Source organism: Hyla sarda, chromosome 12 (assembly GCF_029499605.1).
Source record: "Hyla sarda isolate aHylSar1 chromosome 12, aHylSar1.hap1, whole genome shotgun sequence".
NCBI classification, from domain to species: domain Eukaryota; kingdom Metazoa; phylum Chordata; class Amphibia; order Anura; family Hylidae; genus Hyla; species Hyla sarda.
The window spans coordinates 10518598-10546454 of record NC_079200.1 but is presented as its reverse complement, the minus strand read 5'-3'; positions in this window follow the sequence as shown (position 1 = coordinate 10546454).

The window sequence follows — 27857 nt, the reverse complement described above, 5'->3', positions numbered from 1 at the left end:
GAAATGGATAATCAAAAGAGTTACCTAGAGAGCAAAATAAATGAATGTGTATGTGAATACCGTCAGAAGACGGAAAATAGACGTTTTAGATTACGTATATGGGTGAAACTGACCGAACTACTTGTGGGATTGCAATTAAATATCTTTCCCACAATTACAGTGAAAAAGTAAACACTATTAATGAAATGAAAGTAAAAATAAAAATGAATACGAAAATAAAAGTAAAATTAAAAATAAAAATAAAAATGAACATAAAAAATAAATAAAAATGAAGAAATAAAATAAAAATTGAATTTAAATGAAAGATAAAATATGAAGAATAATAAAATAAAATAAGAATAGAAGTAAAGATAGATAAATGCAAAATAAAATAAAAATGTATAAGTAAGATGTCAGTGTAGAGGATGGAGTCAGTCCATGGGGCACCCCCCTAAAACACTACAGGGGTGATCCCATGGGCCAAGTGCATCCCCTACAGAAATCCAAATAGTTCAAAACTGGAGTTGAGTCCCCCTGGTTCTAAAGTTGCAAATTCAAAGATCTTCTTACTTTCAGCCTTGGACATCTTAAGCAGATAACTGCCACCACGCCAATCTTGTTTGACTAATTGGAAACCAGTGAAGGAGAGAGAAGACATATCGCTGTTATGGATGGTAGAAAAGTGAGCTGATAACGGATGTTTTAAGTTTTTATTTTTGATGTTATTGAGGTGTTCAGCTATCCTCATCTTAAGGGCCCTTTTGGTACGACCCACATACTGCTTTTTACAGCCGCATTCGATTATATATAGCACACCTTTTGAATTACAGGTAATTAGCTCTTCTATTTTCCATTTGAACGTGTTAGTTTTAGAACAGATCTCTAGAACTTTTTTAGGGCCCTTGATTTTCATACAATTAGCACATGTTCCACACCTCACAAATCCCTTTGTGTTTAACCAGGTGGTATTCTGTTTCCTTGGGGGAGCTTTTATGGATGGTGCAACCGTAAGGCCCAAATTTGGGGCCCGAGTATATACTATCGGGGGACGTGATGGTAAGAGTGCCCCCACTTCACGGTCTTGTTGTAGCAAATGCCAGTGTTTCCGTATTATTTTTTCTACTTTTTTTATTTGAATTATTAAAGGGAATTACTAATTTTCCTCCAAAATCGGCTTCTTTTTTTTCCTTAGTGTTTTCAAAAAAAGTGGTTCTGTCTAATAGTTTAATATTTTCAAGAGATTGTTCCAGGAGCTGATCGGGATAGTGTTTCTCCTTAAATTGATTTGTAAGGAGGCTGGCCTCGGCCAAAAATTGGTCATCTGAGGTACAATTTCTTTTTAACCTTCGATATTGTCCCTTTGGGACATTCATTAGCCACCTAGGTAGGTGGCAACTCGAAAACCCTATATAGCTATTTTTAGCCGTTGGTTTATAGTAAGTCTTGCAAGTAAGACCATCCCGATCAGCGCTGATAACAATATCCAAAAAATTGATGGATTCCCTACTGATTGTGGATGTGAAGTGTAAATTATAATCTTGTGTGATTAAACCTAGAATAAAGTGCTCTAAACTTATCGTGTCTCCCTCCCAAATTAAAATGATATCATCGATGTACCGCTTCCAGAGCACCAGGCCTGCGCCAAGTAGGGTATGATGTTACCTTCCTCCCAAGCTGCCATAAATAAATTGGCATAACTTGGCGCAAACCTGGTGCCCATAGCGGTACCAATTAATTGTAAATAATAATCCCCTTCAAAATAAAAATAATTGTGTGTCAAAATAAATCGGATGGCTGAAGTGATGAAATTAATCTGTGATAATTTGATGTGCCCATGTTTCAAAAAGTGTTCGACTGCTGCTATCCCTAAGTCATGTCGAATAATCGTATAAAGTGAAGAGACATCTAAAGTGGCTAGTATGTATTTGTCGGACCACTCAAATTTTTCAATGATGTCAACAACTTGAGTGGTGTCCTTAAGGTATGTGTGAGTTTTTTGTACAAATGGTTGAAGAAATCTGTCTACGTATTGGGACAGGTTCGAGGTGATTGAGCCTATCCCTGACATGATGGGACGCCCGGGGGGATTGATCAGGCACTTATGTGTCTTCGGGAGACAGTAAAAAATCGGCAAGCGGTCTAGGGTCCCTATTATAAATTGATGTTCCTTCTCATTGAGGATACCATCTTCCACTGCCTCCTTACAAAGTAACTGTAGTTGTTGACTGTATTCCTGAGTAGGATCATGTTTTAGTTTTTGGTATGTGCTAGAGTCGTTTAACTGTTTTTTACATTCTCGTATGTAATCTGTGGTATTGAGAATGACAACTGCACCCCCTTTATCGGCGGGGCGGATTGTAACTGTATCTAATGATTGTAATTCTTTCAAAGCTACTCTTTCTTTCTGAGAAATATTATCCTTCGGGTATTTAGTCTTTTGTATTTTTCTCAAATCATTTTCTACTAATTTTTTAAAAGTGGTAACATCGGGGCCCATAAGATGTTTGAGATAGAACCATGATTTAGGTCTACACTCGGTATGCATATACTCTGTCTCAGTTGTTAATCGTTGTAGCGGAGTTTTTAGAAAATGTTTTTTTAAACAAATATTACGAATGTATTTTTCCAAACCAATATAAGTCTGGAACTTGTCTAATGTGTGGGATGGGGCATATTTCAATCCCTTGTTCAAAAGAGTTTCTTGTGCCGAAGTTAATGTATGGTTACTCAGATTTATAATGGGTGTATTCCCTGATGGGGTTTGACTATTTTTTGTGGAGGTAGAATGGCATGGTCTAGCTCGATATCTTCTACGTAACCTCTTTTTTTGTTTGGGGTCCCTAGTGTTTGTTGTGTGGGAGGGGCTTGATGCACTTCTGCTGATACTGTGTGAGTCTTTAGTGGAACTTTGATTGGTTGAGTTTCTCTGTATATTGTTTGATATTTTTGTTGATACCTGTTTTGATATGATTGGTGTTTGTAATAATTTGGACGGAAATTGTAGGGTTGTCTTCTCTCTCCTTCACTGGTTTCCAATTAGTCAAACAAGATTGGCGTGGTGGCAGTTATCTGCTCAAAATGTCCAAGGCTGAAAGTAAGAAGATCTTTGAATTTGCAACTTTAGAACCAGGGGGACTCAACTCCAGTTTTGAACTATTTGGATTTCTGTAGGGGATGCACTTGGCCCATGGGATCACCCCTGTAGTGTTTTAGGGGGGTGCCCCATGGACTGACTCCATCCTCTACACTGACATCTTACTTATACATTTTTATTTTATTTCGCATTTATCTATCTTTACTTCTATTCTTATTTTATTTTATTATTCTTCATATTTTATCTTTCATTTAAATTCAATTTTTATTTTATTTCTTCTCCATTTTTATTTATTTCTTATGTTCATTTTTATTTTTATTTTTAATTTTACTTTTATTTTCGTATTCATTTTTATTTTTACTTTCATTTCATTAATAGTGTTTACTTTTTCACTGTAATTGTGGGAAAGATATTTAATTGCAATCCCACAAGTAGTTCAGTCAGTTTCACCCATATACGTAATCTAAAACGTCTATTTTCCGTCTTCTGACGGTATTCACATACACATTCATTTATTTTGCTCTCTAGGTAACTCTTTTGATTATCCATTTCATGTTTTTGTTATCACTTAGAATACTGTTGAATCATGGGATTCGTGCTCCTATGAATAGATAAACATTGTTATTAACCATCATGACTACTGAGGAAAGGGTCGTATCTGAGAACCCTGAAACGCGTCTAGTCCTGTACATTAATCTTGTTCACTGGCATTTATGCTCTTCATGAACTTACGCTATTGCTCACGGAGCAAATTCATCACATTGTGGATCTCCTATGCATTCGTCGATCTAGACTAGTGTCCGGTCCTGATTTTACCTGGCCAGCTCCGGCTCAAGCTGACGTCACACGCCATCTACACGAGGCAAGTTCCATCTACCCAGCGTGTAGTCTCCGGCTTCCAAGTCCAGCGGTGAGGAGATCGATACCATCAGCGCCTGCCAGCGCTTGGTCTCCTGACAAATCTACCATCGGCGCTTGCTAGCGCACGGTCTCCCGGCGATTCCATCATCGGCGCCTGCCAGTGCCACCAGCCTGGGACGACCACCACCCCATAACACCTGGATCTTGAGAGTTAAAGCCACAGTACCATCTAAGACCGCTGACTGTGATATCCAGGCACGGGAGCTGACAGAGCCACATCATCCAGGACCGGTAACAGAGTATCCACTTTGATTTATAATTGCCACACAAAAGGACATTTATACTGCATCTTCACAATACCGTAAAGACGTTATATGAATTTGTCTATATAGAGCCATCTCATATGCCAGTGATACTTTTTAATATTTTTACATTTTTAGATCGTTTAATATTGTACATTTATTATATGTGTTCTTTCTCACAAGGGCCCTGTGAGGAGTAATGCACTATACATTTTAAATAAATAACCATTGAATTATTATTGGAGTACGACCCAGTCACCTATTGTCTATTTAATGAAATCACACTACCTTGGAAGGTCCGGGCAATATTTTTCTATACATATTTCGTTATTTTTTGCAGCTGTGGTATAGTTGCATGCCCTGTTGACCTCAGGTAGGGTTTACACATTAATTGTGAGCTGCACTTGCACCTTTTTTCCTTTTCTTCAAATTTGTAAATTACTTCTATTAAAATATCTTAATCCTTCCAGTACTTATTAGGTGATTTTCTTTTTGGAACACAGAGCTCTCTGCTGACATCATGACCACAGTGCTCTCTGCTGACATCTCTGTTCATTTTAAGAACTGTCCAGAATAGGAGAAAATCCCCATAGCAAACATATGCTGCTCTAGACAGTTCCTAAAATGGACAGAGATGTCAGCAGAGAGCACTGTGTTCCAAAAAGAAAAGAATTTCCTCTGTAGTATTCAGCAGCTAATAAGTACTGGAAGGATTAAGATTGTTTTAATAGAAGTAATTTACAAATCTGTTTAACTTTCTGGAGCCAGTTGATTTAAAAAAAAAAAAAAAAACTCCGGTGGGGGAGTCCAGGGGACACTTTCGTACTTCTATAGTCACGTGCCGTGCACCAGAACTTCACTGACTTTAGATGTGGCCCCCAATCAACCCCAATATTTTACTTCCACGTCCCTACGGTAGATGATGCTAGGAATTGATATAAGGAGATGTTTATTGGGGACCCCACACGTACAGTGTGGGGTCCCCAATAAACAACTCCTTATATCAATTTCTAGCATCATCTACCGTAGGGACATGGAAGTACACGTGAGAATTGGCTCCCGGATGACCATTGTAGTGATGAGCGGCAGGGGCCATATGTGAATTTGCGATATTTTGCGAATATGTGGACGAATATTCGTCCTATGTTCGCGAAATGCGCATATTCGCTATGTTCGTCCTCTTTTTTTTATTGCAAAAATTCGTTATGAAATTCGCATAGTGCGCATGCGCAATTATACTCTCACCTAAAAGAAGGGAGGGATCAGTGTCCAGGTGATATTTGCATAAATATTCGCATATAGAAAAAAAGGAATATTCGTCATTACGAATATATATATATACAGTTTATATATATATATCACTATATTCTAAATATTCGAGAAATCGCAAGGTGCCGATATTCACGGTAAAATTTTGCATTTTGAATATTCGCGCTCAAAACGAGACCATTGTAAGTTGAGGGACTACTTCCATGTCTACTACTCCTACCCCTCCCATAGACATGAATGGAGAGCGTGTGGCGTGACATCTCTAGGGGGGGGGCTGTGACATCACGATCACTGCTGCAGGAACCCCGCCGCGTTTGTCTAGAACACTGGGTGCTGTGGGAGATCACGGGGCGCCCCAGCAGCGGTACCCCCGCGATCAGACATCTTATTTCCTATCCATTGAATAGGGATAAGATGTCTAGCAGCGGAGTGCCCCTTTATCCATTGCTTCTTGCTTTGCAATACATGGTTTTACTGTGTTTAGTCTTGTGTGATCCTGTACCAGTATGTCCTGATCTGTACAGTAATTTGTAAATTACTTCTATTAAAAAATCTTAATCCTTCCAATAGTTATTAGCTTCTGAAGTTGAGTTGTTGTTTTCTGTCTAACTGCTCTCTGATGACTCACGTCCCGGGAGCTGTGCAGTTCCTATGGGTGTTACGCCGAGCGCTCCGGGTCCCCGCTCCTCCCCGGAGCGCTCGCAACATCCTCGCAATCGCAGCGCCCCGGTCAGACCTGCTGACCGGGTGCGCTGCGATACCTCTCCCAGCCGGGATGCGATTCGCGATGCGGGTGGCGCCCGCTCGCGATGCGCACCCCGGCTCCCGTACCTGACTCGCTCTCCGTCGGTCCTGTCCCGGCGCGCGCGGCCCCGCTCCTTAGGGCGCGCGCGCGCCGGGTCTCTACGATTTAAAGGGCCACTGCGCCGCTGATTGGCGCAGTTGGCTTAATTAGTTCATTCACCTGTGCACTTCCCTATTTAACCTCACTTCCCCTTCCCTTCCTTGCCGGATCTTGTTGCCATCGTGCCAGTGAAAGCGTTTCCTTGTGTGTTCCTAGCCTGTGTTCCAGACCTCCTGCCGTTGCCCCCGACTACGATCCTTGCTGCCTGCCCCGACCTTCTGCTACGTCCGACCTTGCTCTTGTCTACTCCCTTGTACCGCGCCTATCTTCAGCAGTCAGAGAGGTTGAGCCGTTGCTAGTGGATACGACCTGGTCACTACCGCCGCAGCAAGACCATCCCGCTTTGCGGCGGGCTCTGGTGAAAACCAGTAGCAGCTTAGAACCGGTCCACTAGCACGGTCCACGCCAATCCCTCTCTGGCACAGAGGATCCACCTCCTGCCAGCCGAATCGTGACAATGGGGATATTCTCCCATCATGCACAGCTCCCGGGACGTGACATCATCATTGAGCAGTTAGACAGAAAACTTCAGAAGCTAATAACTATTGGAAGGATTAAGATTTTTTAATAGAAGTAATTTACAAATCTGTTTAACTTTCCGGAGCCAGTTGATATATATAAAAAAAAGGTTTTGCCTGGAATACCCCTTTAATATAAGGAACTGTTTACATCACTTTCTAGCACCGTGTACAGTAGGGACAAGGAAGTGGACGTGGTCACTTAAAGGGGTACTCCTGTGGAAAACTTTTTTTTTTTTTTTAATCAACTGGTGCCAGAAAGTTAAACAGATTTGTAAATCACTTCTATTAAAAAATCTTAATCCTTCCAGTACTTTTTAGGGGCTGTATACTAAAGAGAAATCCAAAAAAGAAATGCATTTCCTCTGATGTCATGACCACAGTGCTCTCTGCTGACCTCTGCTGTCCATTTTAGGAACTGTCCAGAGCAGGAGAAAATCCCCACAAAAAACATATGCTGCTCTGGACAGTTCCTAAAATGGACAGCAGAGGTCAGCAGAGAGCACTGTGGTCATGACATCAGAGGAAATGCATTTCTTTTTTGGATTTCTCTGTAGTATATGGCCCCTAAAAAATACTGGAAGGATTAAGATTTTTTAATAGAAGTAATTTACAAATCTGCAACGGGAAAAGGAGAGGGAGGGCACTCATAGGAGCAATATCACCTTGACATATATATGAAGCGGTCCTCAGCGACCTCTGACAGTCTGTCCTGCGGGGTGTACGTACAATAGTGTGACGTATACGGTATACATAACAAAGAGAGGTATACATGCACTCACCGCAAAGTAAGGACAGTCAAGCCTCGAAGTCCGGTGGCTGTAACGGGATGCCGGGTCTCGGCGTCAGTGCTGGTGTGTGGAGCTCAGAGGCAACACACCAGGGCTGACGCCGAGACCCGGAATCCCGTTACAGCCACCGGACGTCGAGGCTTGACTGTCCTTACTTTGCGGTGAGTGCATGTATGCTTCTCTTTGTGATTTAAAAATCTGTTTAACTTTCTGGCACCAGTTGATTTAAAAAAAAAAAAAGTTTTCCGTGGGAGTACCCCTTTAAAATATGTATATGTAATAATAGGATTTGATTCCAGGACGACCATTGTTCTTTAAGGGACCACGTCTGCTTCCACATCCTACGGTAGATGTTCTAGAAATAGATATTGAGTTGTTTATTGGGGACCCCACACCTCCTTGTATCAATGGTATTAGAGGTGGTCCCTAAACTTACAATGGTTGTCCTGGAACCAATTCTTATTGTAACTTGAGGGACCAGGTCTACGCCCATGTCCCTACTGTAGATGGTGCTAGAAATGAATATAAGGAGCTGTTTATTTGGGACTTCACACAAGACAATGCAATCATAAAGATCTGTTAATATGGTGGGCGGAGACCTTCTGAGGCCTCTGTGCCAGTCATATTGGCTCTGCTAATACAGTCTGCCTCAGGCACAAGAGGTACATTACCAAGATGTAGCCTCTGAGAACCTTTTTATAGAGCTGCGGGGAAAACACACTTATGTCTTCTTGTGACAAGAGACAAGATTAAGTGTATAATAAAACAACACCTATTTACAGACTTGCCTGAGACATAACAGTGGGTGCATATCAAATCCCTGCTCTATAACCTGATACCTGCAGATTGTACTGTATTGTATATATCATCTGCTCAGCTCCTCCTGCTCTATAACATGATACCTGCAGATTGTACTGTATTGTATATATATCATCTGCTCAGCTCCTCCTGCTCTATAACATGATACCTGCAGATTGTACTGTATTGTATATATCATCTGCTCAGCTCCTCCTGCTCTATAACATGTTACCTGAAGATTGTACTGTATTGTATATATCATCTGCTCAGCTCCTCCTGCTCTATAACCTGATACCTGCAGATTGTACTGTATTGTATATATATCATCTGCTCAGCTCCTCCTGCTCTATAACATGTTACCTGCAGATTGTACTGTATTGTATATATCATCTGCTCAGCTCCTCCTGCTCTATAACATGATACCTGCAGATTGTACTGTATTGTATATATATCATCTGTTCAGCTCCTCCTGCTCTATAACATGATACCTGCAGATTGTACTGTATTGTATATATCATCTGCTCAGCTCCTCCTGCTCTATAACATGTTACCTGAAGATTGTACTGTATTGTATATATCATCTGCTCAGCTCCTCCTGCTCTATAACATGATACCTGCAGATTGTACTGTATTGTATATATCATCTGCTCAGCTCCTCCTGCTCTATAACATGATACCTGCAGATTGTACTGTATTGTATATATATCATCTGCTCAGCTCCTCCTGCTCTATAACATGTTACCTGCAGATTGTACTGTATTGTATATATATCATCTGCTCAGCTCCTCCTGCTCTATAACATGTTACCTGAAGATTGTACTGTATTGTATATATATCATCTGCTCAGCTCCCCCTGCTCTATAACCTGATACCTGCAGATTGTACTGTATTGTATATATCATCTGCTCAGCTCCTCCTGCTCTATAACATGATACCTGCAGATTGTACTGTATTGTATATATATCATCTGCTCAGCTCCTCCTGCTCTATAACATGATACCTGCAGATTGTACTGTATTGTATATATCATCTGCTCAGCTCCTCCTGCTCTATAACCTGATACCTGCAGATTGTACTGTATTGTATATATCATCTGCTCAGCTCCTCCTGCTCTATAACCTGATACCTACAGATTGTAATGTATTGTATATATCATCTGCTCAGCTCCTCCTGCTCTATAACATGTTACCTGCAGATTGTACGGTATTGTATATATCAATCTCCTCAGCTCCTCCTGCTCTATAACATGATACCTGCAGATTGTACTGTATTGTATATATATATATATATATATATATATATATATATATATATATATTTATATCATCTGCTCAGCTCCTCCTGCTCTATAACATGATACCTGCAGATTGTACTGTATTGTATATACATCATCTGCTCAGCTCCTCCTGCTCTATAACATGTTACCTGCAGATTCTACTGTATGTATCATGTGCTCAGCTCCTCCTACTCCATAACATGATACCTGCAGATTGTACTGTATTGTATATACATCATCTGCTCAGCTCCTCCTGTTCTATAACATGTTACCTGCAGATTGTACTGTATTGTATATATCATCTGCTCAGCTCCTCCTTCTTTATAACATGATACCTGCAGATTGTACTGTATTGTACATTTATCATCTGCTCAGCTCCTCCTGCTCTATAACATGTTACCTGCAGATTGTACTGTATGTATCATCTGCTCAGCTCCTCCTGCTCCATAACATGATACCTGCAGATTGTACTGTATTGTATATACATCATCTGCTCAGCTCCTCCTGCTCTATAACATGTTACCTGCAGATTGTACTGTATTGTATATATCATCTGCTCAGCTCCTCCTGCTCTATAACATGTTACCTGCAGATTGTACTGTATTGTATATATCATCTGCTCAGCTCATCCTGCTCTATAACATGTTACCTGCAGCTTGTACTGTACTTTACATTTATCATCTGCTCAGCTCCTCCTGCTCTATAACATGTTACCTGCAAATTGTACTGTATTGTATATATCATCTGCTCAGCTCCTCCTGCTCTATAACACGTTACCTGCAGATTGTATTGTATTGTATATATCATCTGCTCAGCTCCTCCTGCTCTATAACATGTTACCTGCAGATTGTACTGCATTGTATATATCATCTGCTCAGCTCCTCCTGCTCTATAACATGATACCTGCAGATTGTACTGTATTGTATATATTATCTGCTCAGCTCCTCCTGCTCTATAACATGATACCTGCAGATTGTACTGTATTGTGTATATTTCATCTGCTCAGCTCCCCCTGCTCTATAACATGATACCTGCAGATTATACTGTATTGTATATATTATCTGCTCAGCTCCTCCTGCTCTATAACATGATACCTGCAGATTGTACTGTATTGTATATATCATCTGCTCAGCTCCTCCTGCTCTATAACATGATACCTGCAGATTGTACTGTATTGTATATATCATCTGCTCAGCTCCTCCTGCTCGATAACATGATACCTGCAGATTGTACTGTATTGTATATACATCATCTGCTCAGCTCCTCCTGCTCTATAACATGTTACCTGCAGATTGTACTGTATGTATCATGTGCTCAGCTCCTCCTGCTCCATAACATGATAACTGCAGATTGTACTGTATTGTATATACATCATCTGCTCAGCTCCTCCTGTTCTATAACATGTTACCTGCAGATTGTACTGTATTGTATATATCATCTGCTCAGCTCCTCCTGCTCTATAACATGATACCTGCAGATTGTACTGTATTGTACATTTATCATCTGCTCAGCTCCTCCTGCTCTATAACATGTTACCTGCAGATTGTACTGTATGTATCATCTGCTCAGCTCCTCCTGCTCCATAACATGATACCTGCAGATTGTACTGTATTGTATATACATCATCTGCTCAGCTCTTCCTGCTCTATAACATGTTACCTGCAGATTGTACTGTATTGTATATATCATCTGCTCAGCTCCTCCTGCTCTATAACATGATACCTGCAGATTGTACTGTATTGTACATTTATCATCTGCTCAGCTCCTCCAGCTCTATATGTTACCTGCAAATTGTACTGTATTGTATATATCATCTGCTCAGCTCCTCCTGCTCTATAACATGATACCTGCAGATTGTACTGTATTGTATATATCATCTGCTCAGCTCCTCCTGCTCTATAACATGATACCTGCAGATTGTACTGTATTGTATATATCATCTGCTCAGCTCCTCCTGCTCTATAACATGATAACGGCAGATTGTACTGTATTGTATATACATCATCTGCTCAGCTCCTCCTGCTCTATAACATGTTACCTGCAGATTGTACTGTATGTATCATGTGCTCAGCTCCTCCTGCTCCATAACATGATAACTGCAGATTGTACTGTATTGTATATACATCATCTGCTCAGCTCCTCCTGTTCTATAACATGTTACCTGCAGATTGTACTGTATTGTATATATCATCTGCTCAGCTCCTCCTGCTCTATAACATGATACCTGCAGATTGTACTGTATTGTACATTTATCATCTGCTCAGCTCCTCCTGCTCTATAACATGTTACCTGCAGATTGTACTGTATGTATCATCTGCTCAGCTCCTCCTGCTCCATAACATGATACCTGCAGATTGTACTGTATTGTATATACATCATCTGCTCAGCTCTTCCTGCTCTATAACATGTTACCTGCAGATTGTACTGTATTGTATATATCATCTGCTCAGCTCCTCCTGCTCTATAACATGATACCTGCAGATTGTACTGTATTGTACATTTATCATCTGCTCAGCTCCTCCTGCTCTATAACATGTTACCTGCAAATTGTACTGTATTGTATATATCATCTGCTCAGCTCCTCCTGCTCTATAACATGATACCTGCAGATTGTACTGTATTGTATATACATCATCTGCTCGGCTCCTCCTGCTCTATAACATGTTACCTGCAGATTGTACTGTATGTATCATCTGCTCAGCTCCTCCTGCTCCATAACATGATACCTGCAGATTGTACTGTATTGTATATACATCATCTGCTCAGCTCTTCCTGCTCTATAACATGTTACCTGCAGATTGTACTGTATTGTATATATCATCTGCTCAGCTCCTCCTGCTCTATAACATGATACCTGCAGATTGTACTGTATTGTACATTTATCATCTGCTCAGCTCCTCCTGCTCTATAACATGTTACCTGCAAATTGTACTGTATTGTATATATCATTTGCTCAGCTTTTCCTGCTCTATAACATGATACCTGCAGATTGTACTGTATTGTATATACATCATCTGCTCAGCTCCTCCTGCTCTATAACATGTTACCTGCAGATTGTACTGTATGTATCATGTGCTCAGCTCCTCCTGCTCCATAACATGATAACTGCAGATTGTACTGTATTGTATATACATCATCTGCTCAGCTCCTCCTGTTCTATAACATGTTACCTGCAGATTGTACTGTATTGTATATATCATCTGCTCAGCTCCTCCTGCTCTATAACATGATACCTGCAGATTGTGCTGTATTGTACATTTATCATCTGCTCAGCTCCTCCTGCTCTATAACATGTTACCTGCAGATTGTACTGTATGTATCATCTGCTCAGCTCCTCCTGCTCCATAACATGATACCTGCAGATTGTACTGTATTGTATATACATCATCTGCTCAGCTCTTCCTGCTCTATAACATGATACCTGCAGATTGTACTGTATTGTATATATCATCTGCTCAGCTCCTCCTGCTCTATAACATGATACCTGCAGATTGTACTGTATTGTACATTTATCATCTGCTCAGCTCCTCCTGCTCTATAACATGTTACCTGCAAATTGTACTGTATTGTATATATCATCTGCTCAGCTCCTCCTGCTCTATAACACGTTACCTGCAGATTGTATTGTATTGTATATATCATCTGCTCAGCTCCTCCTGCTCTATAACATGTTACCTGCAGATTGTACTGCATTGTATATATCATCTGCTCAGCTCCTCCTGCTCTATAACATGATACCTGCAGATTGTACTGTATTGTATATATCATCTGTTCAGCTCCTACTGCTCTATAACATGATACCTGCAGATTGTACTGTATGTATCATCTGCTCAGCTCCTCCTGCTCCATAACATGATACCTGCAGATTGTACTGTATTGTATATACATCATCTGCTCAGCTCTTCCTGCTCTATAACATGTTACCTGCAGATTGTACTGTATTGTATATATCATCTGCTCAGCTCCTCCTGCTCTATAACATGATACCTGCAGATTGTACTGTATTGTACATTTATCATCTGCTCAGCTCCTCCTGCTCTATAACATGTTATCTGCAAATTGTACTGTATTGTATATATCATCTGCTCAGCTCCTCCTGCTCTATAACATGATACCTGCAGATTGTACTGTATTGTATATACATCATCTGCTCAGCTCCTCCTGCTCTATAACATGTTACCTGCAGATTGTACTGTATGTATCATCTGCTCAGCTCCTCCTGCTCCATAACATGATACCTGCAGATTGTACTGTATTGTATATACATCATCTGCTCAGCTCTTCCTGCTCTATAACATGTTACCTGCAGATTGTACTGTATTGTATATATCATCTGCTCAGCTCCTCCTGCTCTATAACATGATACCTGCAGATTGTACTGTATTGTACATTTATCATCTGCTCAGCTCCTCCTGCTCTATAACATGATACCTGTAGATTGTACTGTATTGTATATGTATTGTATATATCATCTGCTCAGCTCCTCCTGCTCTATTACATGATACCTGCAGATTGTACTGTATTGTATATATCATCTGCTCAGCTCCTCCTGCTCTATAACATGATACCTGCAGATTGTACTGTATTGTATATATATCATCTGCTCAGCTCCTCCTGCTCTATAACATGATACCTGCAGATTGTACTGTATTGTATATATCATCTGCTCAGCTCCTCCTGCTCTATAACATGATACCTGCAGATTGTACTGTATTGTATATATATCATCTGCTCAGCTCCTCCTGCTCTATAACATGATACCTGCAGATTGTACTGTATTGTATATATATCATCTGCTCAGCTCCTCCTGCTCTATAACATGTTACCTGAAGATTGTACTGTATTGTATATATATCATCTGCTCAGCTCCCCCTGCTCTATAACCTGATACCTGCAGATTGTACTGTATTGTATATATCATCTGCTCAGCTCCTCCTGTTCTATAACATGATACCTGCAGATTGTACTGTATTGTATATATATCATCTGCTCAGCTCCTCCTGCTCTATAACATGATACCTGCAGATTGTACTGTATTGTATATATCATCTGCTCAGCTCCTCCTGCTCTATAACCTGATACCTGCAGATTGTACTGTATTGTATATATCATCTGCTCAGCTCCTCCTGCTCTATAACCTGATACCTGCAGATTGTAATGTATTGTATATATCATCTGCTCAGCTCCTCCTGCTCTATAACATGATACCTGCAGATTGTACGGTATTGTATATATCAATCTTCTCAGCTCCTCCTGCTCTATAACATGATACCTGCAGATTGTACTGTATTGTATATATATATGTATATATATATTTATATCATCTGCTCAGCTCCTCCTGCTCTATAACATGATACCTGCAGATTGTACTGTATTGTATATACATCATCTGCTCAGCTCCTCCTGCTCTATAACATGTTACCTGCAGATTCTACTGTATGTATCATGTGCTCAGCTCCTCCTACTCCATAACATGATACCTGCAGATTGTACTGTATTGTATATACATCATCTGCTCAGCTCCTCCTGTTCTATAACATGTTACCTGCAGATTGTACTGTATTGTATATATCATCTGCTCAGCTCCTCCTTCTTTATAACATGATACCTGCAGATTGTACTGCATTGTACATTTATCATCTGCTCAGCTCCTCCTGCTCTATAACATGTTACCTGCAGATTGTACTGTATGTATCATCTGCTCAGCTCCTCCTGCTCCATAACATGATACCTGCAGATTGTTCTGTATTGTATATACATCATCTGCTCAGCTCCTCCTGCTCTATAACATGTTACCTGCAGATTGTACTGTATTGTATATATCATCTGCTCAGCTCCTCCTGCTCTATAACATGTTACCTGCAGATTGTACTGTATTGTATATATCATCTGCTCAGCTCCTCCTGCTCTATAACATGTTACCTGCAGCTTGTACTGTATTGTACATTTATCATCTGCTCAGCTCCTCCTGCTCTATAACATGTTACCTGCAAATTGTACTGTATTGTATATATCATCTGCTCAGCTCCTCCTGCTCTATAACACGTTACCTGCAGATTGTATTGTATTGTATATATCATCTGCTCAGCTCCTCCTGCTCTATAACATGTTACCTGCAGATTGTACTGCATTGTATATATCATCTGCTCAGCTCCTCCTGCTCTATAACATGATACCTGCAGATTGTACTGTATTGTATATATTATCTGCTCAGCTCCTCCTGCTCTATAACATGATACCTGCAGATTGTACTGTATTGTGTATATTTCATCTGCTCAGCTCCCCCTGCTCTATAACATGATACCTGCAGATTATACTGTATTGTATATATTATCTGCTCAGCTCCTCCTGCTCTATAACATGATACCTGCAGATTGTACTGTATTGTATATATCATCTGCTCAGCTCCTCCTGCTCTATAACATGATACCTGCAGATTGTACTGTATTGTATATATCATCTGCTCAGCTCCTCCTGCTCTATAACATGATACCTGCAGATTGTACTGTATTGTATATACATCATCTGCTCAGCTCCTCCTGCTCTATAACATGTTACCTGCAGATTGTACTGTATGTATCATGTGCTCAGCTCCTCCTGCTCCATAACATGATAACTGCAGATTGTACTGTATTGTATATACATCATCTGCTCAGCTCCTCCTGTTCTATAACATGTTACCTGCAGATTGTACTGTATTGTATATATCATCTGCTCAGCTCCTCCTGCTCTATAACATGATACCTGCAGATTGTACTGTATTGTACATTTATCATCTGCTCAGCTCCTCCTGCTCTATAACATGTTACCTGCAGATTGTACTGTATGTATCATCTGCTCAGCTCCTCCTGCTCCATAACATGATACCTGCAGATTGTACTGTATTGTATATACATCATCTGCTCAGCTCTTCCTGCTCTATAACATGTTACCTGCAGATTGTACTGTATTGTATATATCATCTGCTCAGCTCCTCCTGCTCTATAACATGATACCTGCAGATTGTACTGTATTGTACATTTATCATCTGCTCAGCTCCTCCTGCTCTATAACATGTTACCTGCAAATTGTACTGTATTGTATATATCATCTGCTCAGCTCCTCCTGCTCTATAACATGATACCTGCAGATTGTACTGTATTGTATATACATCATCTGCTCAGCTCCTCCTGCTCTATAACATGTTACCTGCAGATTGTACTGTATGTATCATGTGCTCAGCTCCTCCTGCTCCATAACATGATAACTGCAGATTGTACTGTATTGTATATACATCATCTGCTCAGCTCCTCCTGTTCTATAACATGTTACCTGCAGATTGTACTGTATTGTATATATCATCTGCTCAGCTCCTCCTGCTCTATAACATGATACCTGCAGATTGTACTGTATTGTACATTTATCATCTGCTCAGCTCCTCCTGCTCTATAACATGTTACCTGCAGATTGTACTGTATGTATCATCTGCTCAGCTCCTCCTGCTCCATAACATGATACCTGCAGATTGTACTGTATTGTATATACATCATCTGCTCAGCTCTTCCTGCTCTATAACATGTTACCTGCAGATTGTACTGTATTGTATATATCATCTGCTCAGCTCCTCCTGCTCTATAACATGATACCTGCAGATTGTACTGTATTGTACATTTATCATCTGCTCAGCTCCTCCTGCTCTATAACATGTTACCTGCAAATTGTACTGTATTGTATATATCATCTGCTCAGCTCCTCCTGCTCTATAACATGTTACCTGCAGATTGTACTGCATTGTATATATCATCTGCTCAGCTCCTCCTGCTCTCTAACATGATACCTGCAGATTGTACTGTATTGTATATCTCATCTGCTCAGCTCCTCCTGCTCTATAACATGGTACCTGCAGATTGTATTGTATTGTATATATCATCTGCTCAGCTCCTCCTGCTCTATAACATGTTACCTGCAGATTGTACTGCATTGTATATATCATCTGCTCAGCTCCTCCTGCTCTATAACATGATACCTGCAGATTGTACTGTATTGTATATATCATCTGTTCAGCTCCTACTGCTCTATAACATGATACCTGCAGATTGTACTGTATTGTATATATCATCTGCTCAGCTCCTCCTTCTCTATAACATGATACCTGCAGATTGTACTGTATTGTATATATCATCTGCTCAGCTCCTCCTGCTCTATAACATGATACCTGCAGATTGTACTGTATTGTATATATCATCTGCTCAGCTCCTCCTGCTCTATAACATGTTACCTGTAAATTGTACTGCATTGTATATATCATCTGCTCAGCTCCTCCTGCTCTATAACATGATACCTGTAGATTGTACTGTATTGTATATGTATTGTATATATCATCTGCTCAGCTCCTCCTGCTCCATAACATGATATCTGCAGATTGTACTGTATTGTATATACATCATCTGCTCAGCTCTTCCTGCTCTATAACATGTTACCTGCAGATTGTACTGTATTGTATATATCATCTGCTCAGCTCCTCCTGCTCTATAACATGATACCTGCAGATTGTACTGTATTGTACATTTATCATCTGCTCAGCTCCTCCTGCTCTATAACATGTTATCTGCAAATTGTACTGTATTGTATATATCATCTGCTCAGCTCCTCCTGCTCTATAACACGTTACCTGCAGATTGTATTGTATTGTATATATCATCTGCTCAGCTCCTCCTGCTCTATAACATGTTACCTGTAAATTGTACTGCATTGTATATATCATCTGCTCAGCTCCTCCTGCTCTATAACATGATACCTGTAGATTGTACTGTATTGTATATGTATTGTATATATCATCTGCTCAGCTCCTCCTGCTCTATTACATGATACCTGCAGATTGTACTGTATTGTATATATCATCTGCTCATCTCCTCCTGCTCTATAACATGATACCTGCAGATTATACTGTTGTGGTGTCCCGGTACAGGACCTTATCCTGTCCCATTCTTAAGTCTCAGGAAGAGTCCCTTGAGTCCATAGGGCTCTCCTGCAGGTCTCCCCCCTTGCTCATCCGTTATTGCTTCACATAAATGCACTCTATGTCTATTGTGTATGCATTGTCAATATGTATAAAGTTTGTACAAATGTAAAAAATGTATATGACCTTCCTTCACTTTTGACATTGGCTTCAAAAACTGCATTAAACCGGCCCATGAAAAAGTACCCAAAGCCACAACAAGCCTTGGCACAAGCTGAAATATTTTCCACTACAATGGGATAATTGATATTCTCATAAAAAAATTGTTAAAGGTCGTATCTTTTTTTTTCCCACTTTTTTCAATAATCAATTTTTTTCTGAATATAATCACACAAAACGCTTGGGGAAAAGCGAATCATGATGAAGATAGGGACTCGGCCCATATATTAGGAGTACAGCACTGATGGATAAAGCTTCATCTAATGAGAGCATCAAAGAGACATTTTATGCATCGCGCAGACGATGAATGGGGTCTGTTGGTTAAAAATCCGCAGGAGAACTCGCCAATGTTCTTGGCATTAAACCCAGGCCCATGGGTGGCCAATTTGCAGACCTGGACGTCTCTCTTTTTAGCTGTGATCTTGTGTGAAGCTCCAGAGGCCACTGCATAATACGTGAACCTTGTTAAAATGTATGTATGCTAATGATCCCCGTTCTCAGGGACACCCATCAGACATGTTAATGGGGCGACTGCAGATCTACGGGATACGTATTTTGGATTCTTATTTATTGTGTTCATCATAACTTCTTGGCAGGGAACATTGCTCATTCCAAAAAATGCCGTATATATCACCTTGGAATGTTTTTGAATGGGGTGCATTTCGTATTATTTTCCAAAAAATTGAACATTAGGGTTTGTCTTCTGTACGGCCTTGTAATATGTTTCCCCTGTTACAACCCGGTGGTGGTAAACCACCACCGGGTCAATGGAACAGCAGAGGTGATATACTAAAAGCTATATTACATCTGAATAATAGGGTTCATTTGGCCTAGAAATGTGTTATGACTGATTAGAACATTTATTAATAATATTAAAAAAAAAAATCCAAGATTTACTAAAATTGGTTTGCACAGTGGATCCAGGTTTCATTTTTCTCCTTTTGGAACAAAAAAATAAACAATGCCATTATGACACTGCAAGAAATGTCCAGAAGGTCAACTCCCACTGTAACCTCCCCAATCTGGGCTTTATTGCATATAAATATAGAGTTAGCCATTTTGCCGGAGCAGCTGCTCTGTTAACATTAGATATAAATATGCATCCCCCTTCCTACACACTTTCTAAGCCAAACGTAACGTCTTCCTCAGATGTAATAAAGCATTTATTATTGTTTTACCTCTGTGAGTCCTCCTCTGTTACGTTGACCTGGTGGTGGTAAATCTTTTCCCATCTTACACACATTTCTAAACCAAATGTAGCCTCTTCCTCAGAGCTAACATAGCATTTAGTATCGTTTCACCTCCATGAGTCCTCCTCTTTTCCATTGACCCAGAGGTGGTAAACCACCACCAGGTCAACGGACAAAGAAGTACTCACCGAGGTGAAACAATACTAAAAGCTATATTAAATCTGAGGAAGGGGCTACATTTGGCCAAGAAACACATTATGATTGATGATTATTAATACCAATAAAAGAAATCTACGAGACTGAATAACTACTAGTGATTTGTGCCGTGGACCCAGGTTTCTTCATTTTTCTCATTTTGGAACAAAGTAAACTATGCCACTGTTAGAAAAGTCCAGAAGCTCAACCACCACTGCTGCCTTCCCAATCTGGGCTTTATAGCCAGAAAGAAACCTCTCCTTTGTAAAAGAAATGAATATGGGAGTAGCCATCTTGCCTGAGCTGCAGCTCTGTTAACATTAGATATGAATAGCCAAGTGCCCCCCCTTCCCATCCTAAACACATTTCTAAGCCAAACATAGCCGCTTCCTCAGATCTGATAAAGCATTTAGCATTGTTTCACCTCCGTGAGTCCTCCTCTGTAAAATAAATCTACGAGACTGACTACTAGTAGTTTGCGCCATGGACCCATGTTTCTTAATTTTTCTCCTTTTGGAACAAAGTAAACTACGCCAATATGACACTCTTAAAAACGTCCAGAAGCTCAACCACCACTGCCGCCTTCCCAATTTGGGCTTTATGGCCAGAAAGTAGCCTCTCCTTCGTAAAAGACCTGAATATGTGTTACGCCTAGCGCTCCGGGTCCCCGCTCCTCCCTGGAGCGCTCACGGCGTCTTTCTCCCTGCAGCTCCCCGGTCAGTCCCGCTGACCGGGAGCGCTGCTCTGTCATGGCCGTTGGGGATGCGATTCGCACAGCGGGACGCGCCCGCTCGCGAATCGCATCCCAGGTCACTTACCCGTTCCCGTCCCCTGCTGTCATGTGCTGGCGCGCGCGGCTCCGCTCTCTAGGGCGCGCGCGCGCCAGCTCCCTGAGACTTAAAGGGCCAGTGCACCAATGATTGGTGCCTGGCCCAATTAGCTTAATTGGCTTCCACCTGGTCCCTGACTATATCTATCCTCCTCCCATGCACTTCCTTGCCGGATCTTGTTGCCCTTGTGCCTAGTGAAAGCGTTTTGTGTGTTTAAAGCCTGTGTACCAGAACTTCTGCTATCACCCCTGACTACGAACCTTGCCGCCTGCCCCCGACCTTCTGCTACGTCCGACTTTGCTTCTGCCTACTCCCTTGTACCTCGCCTATCTTCAGCAGCCAGAGAGGTGAGCCGTTGCTAGTGGATACGACCTGGTCACTACCGCCGCAGCAAGACCATCCCGCTTTGCGGCGGGCTCTGGTGAAAACCAGTAGTGTCTTAGAACCGGTCCACTAGCACGGTCCACGCAATCCCTCTCTGGCACAGAGGATCCACCTCCTGCCAGCCGGCATCGTGACAGTAGATCCGGCCATGGATCCCGCTGAAGTTCCTCTGCCAGTTGTCGCTGACCTCCCTACGCTGGTCGCCCAGCAAGCTCGTCAGATCGCCCAACAAGATCACCAGCTGTCGTACTTGACCACCATGACACAGCAACTCCAGTCACAACTACAGCAAGTACAGTCACAGCTACAGCAGCAACAACCATCTCCTCCGCCAGCTCCTGCACCCCTTCCGCAGCGAGTGGCCACTCCTAGCCTCCGCCTGTCCTTGCCGGACAAATTTAATGGGGACTCTAAGTTTTGCCGTGGCTTTCTTTCGCAATGTTCCCTGCACATGGAGATGATGTCGGACCAGTTTCCTACTGAAAGGTCTAAGGTGGCTTTCGTAGTCAGCCTTCTGTCTGGAAAAGCTCTGTCATGGGCCACACCGCTCTGGGACCGCAATGACCCCGTCACTGCCTCTGTACACTCCTTCTTCTCGGAAATTCGAAGTGTCTTTGAGGAACCTGCCCGAGCCTCTTCTGCTGAGACTGCCCTGCTGAACCTGGTCCAGGGTAATTCCTCCGTTGGCGAGTACGCCATACAATTCCGTACTCTTGCCTCTGAACTATCCTGGAATAATGAGGCTCTCTGCGCGACCTTTAAAAAAGGCCTATCCAGCAACATTAAAGATGTTCTGGCCGCACGAGAGACTCCTGCTAACCTGCATGAACTCATTCATCTAGCCACTCGCATTGACATGCGTTTTTCTGAGAGGCATCAAGAGCTCCGCCAGGAAAAAGACTTAGATCTCTGGACACCTCTCCCACAGTCTCCACTGCAATCTGCGCCTAGGCCTTCCGCCGAGGAGGCCATGCAAGTGGATCGGTCTCGCCTGACCCTGGAAGAGAGGAATCGCCGTAAGGAAGAGAATCTTTGTCTGTACTGTGCCAGTACTGAACATTTTTTGGTGGATTGCCCAATCCGTCCTCCACGTCTGGGAACCGCACGCTCGCACCCAGCTCTCGTGGGTGTGGCGTCTCTTGATGCTAAGTCGGCTTCTCCACGTCTCACGGTGCCTGTTCGGATTTCTACTTCAGCCAGCTCTTCCCTCTCAGCCGTGGCCTGCCTGGACTCTGGAGCTTCTGGGAATTTTATTCGGGAGTCCTTAGTGAATAAATTCCGCATTCCGGTGACCCGTCTTGTCAAGCCACTCCACGTTTCCGCGGTCAACGGAGCCAAGTTGGATTGCACCGTGCGTTTCCGCACGGAGCCCCTCCTAATGTGCATCGGACCTCATCACGAGGAAATTGTATTTTTGGTCCTTCCTAATTGCACTTCTGAAGTTCTCCTTGGACTACCCTGGCTTCAACACCATTCCCCAACCCTGGATTGGTCCACTGGGGAGATCAAGAGTTGGGGCCCCTCTTGTTCCAAGGACTGCCTTCAACCGGTTCCCAGTACTCCCTGCCGTGACCCTGTGGTTCCTTCTGTATCCGGTCCCCCTAAGGTCATTAAGGACTCTGCCTGCCACAAGAAATGCCTCTCCCCCCCTCCCAGTCCCATCAGGCAAGCCCCTGTGTCCCCGCATGGCCCTCGTCCTGGTGTCACACTGCCCCGTGCCAGGTCTCGCCCTCTGCCCTCTCTCCCCATTCCTACTCCTGCTGTTCTGCCTGCCGTTGAGGAATCCCTCCATCCTTTCCCGGTGTCCTCATCCCAGGGGAGGCAGTTACCGGATAAAGAGAAGGGGAGACCTAAGGGGGGGGGTACTGTTACGCCTAGCGCTCCGGGTCCCCGCTCCTCCCCGGAGCGCTCACGGCGTCTTTCTCCCTGCAGCTCCCCGGTCAGTCCCGCTGACCGGGAGCGCTGCTCTGTCATGGCCGTTGGGGATGCGATTCGCACAGCGGGACGCGCCCGCTCGCGAATCGCATCCCAGGTCACTTACCCGTTCCCGTCCCCTGCTGTCATGTGCTGGCGCGCGCGGCTCCGCTCTCTAGGGCGCGCGCGCGCCAGCTCCCTGAGACTTAAAGGGCCAGTGCACCAATGATTGGTGCCTGGCCCAATTAGCTTAATTGGCTTCCACCTGGTCCCTGACTATATCTATCCTCCTCCCATGCACTTCCTTGCCGGATCTTGTTGCCCTTGTGCCTAGTGAAAGCGTTTTGTGTGTTTAAAGCCTGTGTACCAGAACTTCTGCTATCACCCCTGACTACGAACCTTGCCGCCTGCCCCCGACCTTCTGCTACGTCCGACTTTGCTTCTGCCTACTCCCTTGTACCTCGCCTATCTTCAGCAGCCAGAGAGGTGAGCCGTTGCTAGTGGATACGACCTGGTCACTACCGCCGCAGCAAGACCATCCCGCTTTGCGGCGGGCTCTGGTGAAAACCAGTAGTGTCTTAGAACCGGTCCACTAGCACGGTCCACGCAATCCCTCTCTGGCACAGAGGATCCACCTCCTGCCAGCCGGCATCGTGACAATATGGGGGCAGCCATCTAGCCTGAGCTGCAGCTCTGTTAACATTAGACAGTCCATTCCTCCCCCTCTTCTAGCCACTTCTTCAAATGTCATATAGCATTAGTATCCTTTTACCTCCTTGAGTCCTTCTCTGTTCTGATGACCTGGTAGTGGTAAACTTCCCATTCTACAAATGTTTCTAAGCCAACTGTAGCCTCTTCATCAGGGATAACATAGCATTTAGTATTCTTTTACCGCCTTGAGTCCTCCTCTGTTCTGTTGACCTTGTGGTGGCAAACCTCTTCCCAACCTCAACCTCATAAGCCAAACGTAGCCATTTCCTCAGATATCATAAAGCATTTAGCATTATTTCACTTCCGTGAATCCTCCTCTGTTCCGCTGACCCGGGTGTGGTAAACCTCTTCCCATCCTACAAGTTTCTAAGCCAAATGTAACCTCTTCCTCAGATGTCATAAATCATTTAGCATTGTTTTACCTCCATGAATTATCCTCTGTTTCATTGACCCAGTGGTGGTAAACCTCTTCCCATCCTACACACATTTCTAAGCCAGACGTAGCCGCTTCCTCAGATGTTATAAAGCATTTAGCATTGTTTCACCTCAGCTTTATCATTATTTCACCTCGGTGAATCCTCCTCTGGTCCGTCACCGGAACAGAGGAGAACTCACCGAAGTGAAACAATACTAAAAGCTATATAAAAGCAGTCTGGAATTTTTGAAAAAAGTACTTTTGCAAATACGAGAAACAGGTCAAAAACTTGTGCTCATAATATAATTGGGCAAACTTTTAAAAAAAAGGATTCCTAAAAAACGTATCAGAAAAGCGAGCTCTTCATCCCAGAAACTTTACACTGCGACTGACATTACACTTTAATTTTTTTCTTTTATGTAAACCTCACACTGACAAGACCAATGAGCAGAACAGCTGTCAGCGGGGAGATGGTTTTGCTTTGTATGCTTCCCCAAGCGTCCCAGGGCTGCGCTTCAGGCGCTGTACTAAAACAGCATGCAGACCGCGCGATTAGCACTCGGAAAGCTGGAAAAGCAAGAAACAGACAGCATGCCAAGTGAAAGGTTTACATGTGATTACCCGCTATCCATTCATGAGATAAGAATACTGGCTATTGAACTTTTTCATTTTACTTTTAACTTGCATTAGCTCTAAACTTATTTTTTCCTTATTTTTTTTTTTTATACAAAAAACAAAAACAAAAGACACAAATTTTTTATATCGTGAAATAGGCATTCCAATCTCACCGGAGCGAAGGGAAATGTAGGGAAAGCAGGGTCTTCAGGTTAACTCTTTAACCCTTTAGGAATGGTTCCACCCTGAAGCTCCCATTGACTGGAGAAGGCTATAGCACGTGGCAGGATAGTTTTTTTTTTTTGGCCCATGTTCACAAACCTAAACAGCGTTCTTATCCAGAAATTAGGCAGATCGGGTTGTAAGGGAATCGGGAATTCCACCTGCAGCGTGTGCGGACAGGAACTACTCTCTCTGCAAATACAATTAATTCCTAGCCGGGTACAGGAAGCTCTTTCTCGACTGGATGTTTAAAGAGTACCTGTCATATCACAGAAAAAATAATAATGCTTCTATATGTTACTCACGAGGTCATGCAGATTCTTTATGTGTCTTTTTTTTATGTGTCTAGCTTCTGTGTTTGGCTCACAAATCCCTCTGTTCTACTGCTCACTCATTCTGATATCCACTGCTCATGAATGGGGCGTGTCTGAGGCAAGCACTGAGCCCGCCCTTACTCACCATGCATTCACTTCCTCCCTGAGTCTGCTGTGCTGGGTCTCTTCATCCAATCACTGCAGGCTGCTCTGTAACCCCCTCCTCTCTGTTTTCATGCTGCAGTCTGATAGGACCGGAGTGAGCACAGAGGAGTGCTAGCCTCGCCATCACTTCCTGGACTTTGTCCGTGCCTGTGCTTCAGCTAGGGCTGGGCGGTATACCGGTTCATACCGAATACCAAAATTTTTGTGCTGCACGATATGAATTTTAACCCATACCGCAATACCGGGTTGGCCCCTCCCTCTCGAGAATGAATTAATCAGCCCAGCGCTGCGCTGTCCCCACATCGGGGAACTAATCCTATGTGACCTGCGAGCACTGTTCTGCCCCCCCCCCCCCCAATTAAAGGGGTGCTCCGGTGAAAACCTTTTTTCTTTTAAATCAACTGGTACCAGAAAGTTAAACAGATATGTAAATTACTTCTATTAAAAAATCCTTCCTGTACTTATTAGCTGCTGAATACTACAGAGGAAATTCTTTTCTTTTTGGAATTCTCTCTGATGACATCACGAGCACAGTGCTCTTTAATGACATCATTATAATAATAGTAACTCTTTATTTATTGCTGTCCTTAGTGGGATTTGAACCCAAGGCCCCAGCACTGCAAGGCAGCAGTGCTAACCACTGAGCCACCATGCTGCCCTTAGCATACATCTGCTATGCATGGTTGCTAAAATGGACAGAGATGTCAGCAGAGAGCACTGTGCTCGTGATGTCATCAGTGTTCCAAAAAGAAAGGAATTTCCTCTGTAGCATTCAGCAGCTAATAAGTACTGGAAGGATTAAGATTTTTTAATAGAAGTAATTTACAAATATGTTTAACTTTCTGGCACCAGTTGATTTAAAAGAAAAAAGGTTTTCACCGGAGTACCCCTATAATTTTCAGCCCAGCGCTGTCCCCATCAGGGTACTACTCACATGTCACCCGCATGCGCTGCCCTCCTCGTCCTGTTTGTTGCGGCCGCCGGCGCCGACACTCTATACCAGTGGTCTCCAACCTGCAGACCTCCAGATGTTGCAAAACTACAACTCCCAGCATGCCCGGACAGCCGTTGGCATGCTGGGAGTTGTAGTTTTGCAACATCTGGAGGTCCGCAGGTTGGAGACCACTGCTCTATATTGTGTGGTATCCCTATGCCCGGGCTGCAAAAAATAAACAAAATAAACTTTAACTTACCTCCCGTTAGTCCGGTACCGGCCTCACTTGTTTCCTGGGGACGGGAACGTCGGAGAGCTGTCAGCCTATCACCTGCCGCAGCGATGTTCCGCCTCGGCCGGTGATAGGCTGAGCCCACTGTCATGTAAGAACCCGGCCAGAGCTCCTTACATGACAGTGGGCTCAGCCTCTCAGCGGCCAAGGTGGAACATCGCTGCGGCCGGTGATAGGCTGACAGCTCTCCGATGTTCCCGTCCCCAGCGTAAGGCCGACGGTGCGTTAAAGTTTATTTTGTTTACCTTTTGCAGCTCTGGCATAGGGATACAGCACAGTTTAGAGGCCAGAGCTGGCGGCCACAACAAACAGGACGAGGAGGGCAGCGCTTTCAGGTGATATGTGAGAACCGTGGAACCGCCAAAAAATTAAAAAATACCGTGATACACACATTTGGTCATACCGCCCAGCCCTAGCTTCAGCTGAGACAAAGATGATGCTGCAGCCGGACAGGATTATGTTCTGGATGGTATGGGGACCCCTAGTGGTCTTTTTTTATAAGCCATGATTTCTAATGGGAAAAAAAAGAGAAACATTTTTGTATTCATTTTATTAGAAAGGTTAATGTTTTGCCAAAATGTACATAATATAAAAAGTATTTTTAATCTGACAGGAACCATATAAAAGTACAGACATGCAACTCTTCAAAGTCCTGGTATTCAGGTAAGCGCTGCTGCCCCCATAAGTCACAGGCAATTGATGTAATTCCCTTTCCTGCACAGGTACT